This window comes from Lytechinus variegatus, chromosome 8 (genome assembly GCF_018143015.1).
Source record: "Lytechinus variegatus isolate NC3 chromosome 8, Lvar_3.0, whole genome shotgun sequence".
Classification (NCBI taxonomy): domain Eukaryota; kingdom Metazoa; phylum Echinodermata; class Echinoidea; order Temnopleuroida; family Toxopneustidae; genus Lytechinus; species Lytechinus variegatus.
Genome location: NC_054747.1, coordinates 8,236,633 through 8,244,938, shown reverse-complemented (window position 1 = coordinate 8,244,938; position 8,306 = coordinate 8,236,633).

Genomic DNA, 8,306 nt, shown 5'->3' with positions numbered 1-8,306 from the left:
TTGGAGATTGACACCTTTTTTAGGTTGATTTTTCGGTCTCTGTTTTTAATTGTCGTTTATATATCACATTTAATTCTTTATCTTATTGTTTCTATATACCATGTCATGTTATCAATGCTCTGAGAACTGCGCTTACACAAGGCAACTTGGCTTTATTTATGCCGTTCCCCATTTCATTTTCATTTTTTACTCTTGCTTGTAAATAAATTGTTTCTCATAATTTGCTTAATTTTTTCTTGTCATGAGTTCTTTTTATCAAATACTTTGAGGGGGGTGATAGCAATATATACACATGGAAGGGCTATGCATACAGGGGTATACACACATCAACATGATATTATTTTTTATCACACTTGGCAGCTTGATGGTGACAGTGAATGCCTATGACTATTTTTAATGGTCGTTTTAATGGTTTAATTGTGACATAAACTAATGAGTTGGGATGATTTATTTTCAGTGGTTGGAGGACTACTGTATATACTTTTAAAAAATCGTGTTTCCTTTTTATAAAACCAAAATGTAATTTTTTTATAGGTGAAACGTATTCAACGAAAACATTTCTTACTGGTGAACATTAAACATGTAAACAAATGTTCATTAACATTTGAAATACTAACTTTATTGTTTACTATCCAATATCAAACCACAAATTTTGCAAATAAATCTGCAAGGAATTTTCCTCAATGAATAAATTATAATGTTCACAAAATGTAAAAGGAGGTGATGGATCCATTATCACATACATTATCATTATCTTTTCGTCATATTCTCTCCCATTGATCTCTCTCTCTCTCTCTCTCTCTCTCTCTCTCTCTCATCCTGCCCATATTCTATCTCCCTCCCAACCCCTTATTCTCTTGTTAGGAAAAAGGAAATAGTTTTCTTCTAGAAAAATGATGCTTCTGAGGGAGCGAATTCGCATAAAATGATTCCGTGTGAGCTCTCTCTCTCTCTCATGTTCTCCCATTCTATTTAGTTGGACATTATTCATATTTATCATTTGTTTCATTAAATCTCGAAGTACAACATATTTCACGCTGCATTCATTCACTCTGTTTATTTCCATATATGAAAGAAGGTTCAAAATACAGTAGTACAAAAAACTCGAACGTTCATAAGTATAACAGTTGTAGAAATACGTTATACATGTACATCCTAATAGTATAAACATAATAAATTACAATTCATACTCATATTAATATGAGCGTGAATAAACATTTAACCCCACAACAAAGCTTTTGGCATTAATACCACATCAAAGATGCAATAAAATTAGATGCATTGTAATTAATAAACATGTTGCCGAAGGTATGATACATGAAATACATACAAATAAAATGTGTTCATATCAGTATGAGTACGAATAAACTGTGCACAATATCAATATAACTTAAGAAATAACGTTAAGGCTACCGTATATCTATCATTAACCATTCCCAATTTTTGTTAACCACTCACAAACACACACTCAAACACAAAATAATAACAATCAAATGCATTTTCTTGATGTGCTTTTTAAAAGCCACTGGTAGTAATGTTAGGATTTTCCTTCAGAAGTTTCACAGGTTATGCACGTAAGGCAATATAAATCTAATCACGCGTGCGATCTCTATCAATCATACTTTAAAAAAGGAATTATTTCACGACTTTCTTATTTGTCCCCATTTCTGCTCAAAGAATAAAAAATAAAGACTTTAAAGCCTGATGAAATGACACTTTAACCCTACACCTCAACTGCGATGAAACATGTAACGTGTGCACTCATTCTATTTAAATCTTATTTGTTAATTCATTTACATTGTATTAAAAATTCATTTGCGCAAATAGCTATAATCTTGATGAATACAGATCAATAAATTACAAACAAAATGAATAAATGATTTTGAAAATCAATATGATCATGTGATTATAACGGGGACGTTCATATCCATACATTGTAGTAACGTACTTGAAAAGTGACCAACGCCTGAGGGGGCAGAATTTAAGAGATGCTTTTATCAGTACAGTGATTTTGCAAGGTACCAGTTGTGCAAAATAAAATCATTTGTCAATATACTACACACGTGATAATCATCATAGCCAATACAAATTATTATCAATGAATATCGCTACACAACATCATACTTTGACAAAGGTAACACGTTAGGGACGAGAGCAAAAATGTCACAGCACAGTTAATCTACATTGGGTTTTTCAGTTTACAAGTTTATATTTTCTTTATAAACCGCAACCTACTTTGTATGGCTGGTAAGCTATCTTCTCTTTCTGTTTGTGGTAACTCCCGTAGGAACTCGGCAGGACAGCATTTTTGCTGGTAAACACCAAGCTCGTATATAACCAATTACCTATGAAACATTTTACGTCTAGGTTAATCATTCATAGTGGCTGACGTTATAGATGACAGATATCACTCTCGGGCCTTTTTATGAAAGTGGAGACAATGGCAGAGCTTGAATTCGAACTCACAACCTTGCGGTTATGAGTCCAACGCTCCAACCACTGGACCACACGACCCGTGACAAGCATTGTGTCCCATACCGGAAGTCGAACCCGGGCCACGGCGAGCGGTGAGATCTTGATAGTTGATATCTAAGTAAATGACAAATAAATGTTCTTATACATAAAATCATATTGTGGGTACTTGTTGCCTTTTTACAAAAGTAGGGTATAGTAAAGCTATCATAAATTTTCAACTATAATATGTATATCCCATTTATGCAAAAGAGAATATAAGGTATAATCAATGCATTTATATCTATTAATATCAAAACCGATTTCAGTAGATAATGTGAAACTATTCCAGATTTGAATTCTTATCATGATGACAAGGGCCTCTTGCACCCATAATTCTCAATCTGAAATTGATTGAAAAAAATAATTAACTGAATCCCTAGAAGCCCAGTACAACTCATATCCACATTCCAATATGTGACTTAGATTTTTAGGAAGTTTTAGGTTTTTTGTAAAAAAAAACTTGCCGAGTCCCAACCGCGACCAAAAAAGCTCAAGATCTTCTTCCTGGAGGATATGCATTCGGAGCGTTCCATCAACATTTTATGTCCCACAAGTAGTCAGATCTGACATCTTTCCTTGATTCTGATTGGCTGAGAAGCACTGTTCCTATGCCAACTGTCGGGTTGGATAAAATGGTACTTGGTTGACAAAACACCCGCCCAATCCTTTCATGAAAAGCTCACCAGAGCTGACATGCAGTCAAATGGGTGAAAATATTTAACTAAATTCACTGAGCAAAATTTACATATTTACAAATTTACATCGTTCACATTTTTTTGTGAATTTTGAGATCTTCAGTATAAGCTATAAGTTTATCGAGGCAACGTCCCATGCCTCCCCATCGGCTGCGAATGGCCATGAATAGGTATTTACCTAAAGCATCGTTAAAATACAATTCTTGCGTTATCAATTTTTATATACCTTCTAAAAAAATCATTCAATTCAATTACAGATGGTATTTATTACGATTATCAAATATATTTATAGCTACCGCACATGAAACGAGCTGAAGCTAGATAATTTATGTTTACAGGCTTTTATAGGCACAATAAAATGACACAGTAAAAACATTATAAAAACCGCACATTTAAAAAGTTTAGGTAAAAAATCGTAAAATAAATAATTGAATATAACATGATATGAATCGTACGTTAAAACAAAAAGACGAACTGAAGGAGAGGAGACTGGCATTTTGCACACAATTTTGATGATGACAAAAGTGACTGTATGAGGGGAGAGGTGACCATAGTCTAAGCCTTTTCTAGTATAAGTATGTCAACCGGAAAAGGCAGTTGACTATTTTCAAATCTTGTGTTCTATTTTTTAAATTGTTGATGTTTTTAGAACGAAGTAAAATGTTGGTTTATTTTTTTTCGAGATAACCTTGTCTTACACAGAGGATGATTTGATTTTTCTGCATTCTTTTTACCCCTTGCCAATCTTCTCTCTTCAAGTGTTGGTTAATACATATTTGACATGCATTTGTGTGTATATATCCAAATGCCTAAGATAATTTTATAAATTCTCCGTGTATTCTTTGAATAACAACTGCTATGAAAGACTGGAGCACAAATATTGTAGAATGTATAACCTATATACATGTATATATATTGCCAACTAATCCCTCTTACGTGTTTCATATCATTATTCTAAAACAAGATTATATATACATTTATGAGTAGAATCATTATTCTGAAACAAGAACGTGAGATAATTTTTAAATAACAAAGAGAAATAAACATGAAAATATGACAAATAATGAAGAATACAAGGCTGAAAATGATATTTTGCTTTTTGAAAATAAAAGCATATTAAGTGAAGGAAATGCTTAGCTTTATGTACAGGTCGATCTTAGAATGTATTCTGAAATATTCCTACTAGACAATGCATAACTCAACAAGTTACTTATTCATTTAATAAGTTTCACTCACTTGGGTAACGTAGGAAAGCATGTTTATACATATTGACATATTTGAGACACAGCATCCAATTCACGCATAATAGAAATGATACGAAATATCTAAAACAAAACAAACATCTTAATTTTTGTGAAAGACTTGTGTTATTTCATTTCAACCGCTGTAAGTTAAAAAAAATAGAACCCCTTTGCCATTTTTGGGATAGAACATTAAGTTCTTTTAATGATGGTGAGGGGAGGGGTTGGCAATCACTGATGAACAATCTCAACGTGCATACATGTGACTCTTTATAGGGCATTGCAATGGAGGCAAATTGAAACTGAGGTCCCATCCGTAGACCAGCAATTGATACTGCTGAGTAGGGCAATCCTCCCACTTGTATTTGTCAATTTCACATGTATCATTGTATATTTATTTGTTTTTAACGATGAAAAAAAAACAATTTAAATTTAATTTTCAGGTGGATAAATTGATTTGAAGAAAAAAAAACACAGATTGCATTATAAGATTTGAAGTTTTACTATATATTATAACACTGACACTAAGTTTCAGGGCTTGCCTCTCATACAAGCATGCAGCTTTTCTTGGATTTTTTGACAAAGGCAGTTCGATCTATTGAGCAAAATTTGAATTTCCTCTCTTTTCTATTTTGTTATCAATTTTCATGATTGACATGCTTTGTGGTATATTTCACAATGTACAGAAAAATCAATAGATACAGTACAAAATATTAATTATGACAACATTCAATGCCTCTCTGCGTATCAAAATTTAGTACATATCCAATAAGAAAATAATACAAAATGTGTATTTCATCATTTGAAATACAGTACAGAAATCATGAATTAATGGGGTTCCAAGAATTTCATTAACATAATCAAATACATTATTATTACCACATGATTATTTCAATGGACTGCATTGACTATATAATACAATTCATTAAATGCAAATAAAAACCTTTCAATCAGCTGCGTCAATTAAAACAGGCCTGCCCTTACACACACTCACACACCTTCACATACCCCTACTCCCATAAACACAACGAATCAATATCAGTTGATCTTACACACACAGACACACACTCATCCGTGTACGTTCGCAAAGGCAGTTCGACCTTTTGATAAAGTTCAAATTTGTTCTCTATTCTATTTTGTTATCAATTGTCATGATTGGCATCCTTTGTGATATATTTCACTATGTACAGAAAATCAATAAATACAGTACAAAATATATATTACGACAACTTTCAATATCAAAATTTAGTACATATCTAAATAAGAAAATAAATATAAGTGTATTTCATTATTTAAAATATCATACATAAATCATGAATTAATGAGGTTCCACGAATTTCATTAACATTATCAAATACATGTTAATAAACTTCAGATCAGATTATTTCAATGAACTACATTGACCCTATGATACAATACATAAAATGCAAATAAAAACCTTGCAATCAGCTGCGTCAATTAAAATATGCACGCCTTTACACACACACACACACACCCTCACATACCCCTACTCCCATAAACACAACGAATCAATATCATTTGATCTTACACAAACAGACATACACTCATCTGTGTACGTTCGCAAAGGCAGTTCGACCTTTTGATAAAGTTCAAATTTGTTCTCTTTTCTATTTTGTTATCAATTTTCATGATTGGCATGCTTTGTGATATATTTCACTATGCACAGAAAATCAATAAATACAGTACAAAATATATATTACGATAACTTGCAATACCTCTCTGCGTATGAAATTTAGTACATATCCAATAGGAAAATAATACAAAATGTGTATTTCATCATTTGATATACAGTATAGAAATCACGAATTAATGAGGTTACAAGAATTTCAAATCCATTATTATTAATACATGGTTATTTCAATGAACTGCATTGACTCTATGATACAATTCATAAAATGCAAATAAAAACCTTGCAATCGTGTCAATTAAAATATGCCTGCCCTTACACACACACAAATACGCACCGCTACTCCCATAAACACAACGAATCAATAACATTTGATCTTACACACGCAGACACACACTCATCCGTGTACGTTCGCACACCCCTTCTCGGCTACAAACGTCATATTAAACTCACCCTCTTGTTTGTCTTTCTCTCATTCTATCTGTTTCTTTCCCTATGCTCGTAAGCTAATGAGCAAGATTTTCCTGCACAATCTCGTGAACCGTGAGACTTAAAATCTAAAAAAAATTAACCACTTTCTATTCAAACAAGTGGAATGCCTCTGGCCGTCTCACCTGCATCACGCGGTTCAATATAGCAGCAGTGCTGACTTTGAATACTACTCTAACTCGCACAAGATGTTCAGTGATACATGGTTACTCTTATGTCCACTTTTTATGAACGAGACCAATAAACTTACAGAGATATGATGGTTATTCAACAAAAAACCCCAACATGGCCAAAGTTCATTGACCATACATGACCTTTGACCTTGATCATGTGACCTGAAACTCGCACAGGATGTTCAGTGATACTTGATTACTCTTATGTACAAGTTTCATGAATAAAATCCATTAACTTTCATAGTTTTGATGGTAATTCAACAGATAAACCCAATTCGGCCAAAGTTCATTGACCTTTGACCTTCGTCATGTGACCTGAAACGCGCACAGGATGTTCAGTGATATTTGATTACTCATATGTCCAAGTTTAATGAACTAGACTAATAAACTTTCAAAGTTATGATGGTAATTCAACAGATACCCCCGATTCGGCCAAAGTTCATTGACCCTAAATGACCTTTGACCTTAATCATGAGACCTGAAACTTGCACAAAATATTCAGTGATGCTTGATTACTATTATGTCCAAGTTTCATGAATCATATCCATAAACTTTCAAAGTTATGATGGGAATTCAACAGATATCCCCAATTCGGCCAAAGTTCATTGACCCTAAATGACCTTTGACCTTGGTCATGTGACGTGAAACTCATGCAGGATATTCAGTGATACTTGATTGACCTTATGTCCAAGTTTCATGAACTAGGTCCATATATTTTCCAAGTTATGATGACATTTCAAAAACTTAACCTCAGGTTAAGATTTCGATGTTGATTCCTCCAACATGGTCTAAGTTCATTGACCCTAAATGACCTTTGACCTTGGTCATGTGACATGAAACTTTAATAGGATGTTCAGTAATACTTGATTAACCTTATGGCCAAGTTTCATGAACTAGGTCCATATACTTTCTAAGTTATGATGTCATTTCAAAAACTTAACCTCAGGTTAAGATTTGATGTTGACGCCGCCGCCGCCGTCGCCGCCGCCGTCGGAAAAGCGGCGCCTATAGTCTCACTCTGCTTCGCAGGTGAGACAATAAAACTGACTATTCTTGTACCATAGGAAAGGGCAAATGTTACTCTTATTGGTCGTTTTTTTTTATAAAATTATTTAATAAGTGATTTTCAGGCCTAAATAGATGACTCAAACTGAATTTTATTCCTCTGTATGTGGCACCTTTTAGATGGGTCAGCACGTAACTTTTCCATCACGATAATATAGGAGATTTCTGGAATTTTTGAGTAGCATAAAATCCAGAGTTTTGATTGGCTGAATAATGTTTTCAAAACAACACAGCGGGTAATTCGAAGAGATAACCACATCGTAAGTGTGATCTTGCAGATGTCCAATGTAGAAACGTCGGAATTTGCTTGGGTGTTTGGTCTCTATGACCAATCAGAGTGAAGTATTCTTGTTTTATTAGATGCGAAATGTACTTGGCCTATAAAAGGAGGCTGCTGACCCATCTAGAATAATTTTTCGTATAAAATCAATATCATATGAAAGCTTAGATCTTCAGCGTTATCATAATTTAAAGATAATTT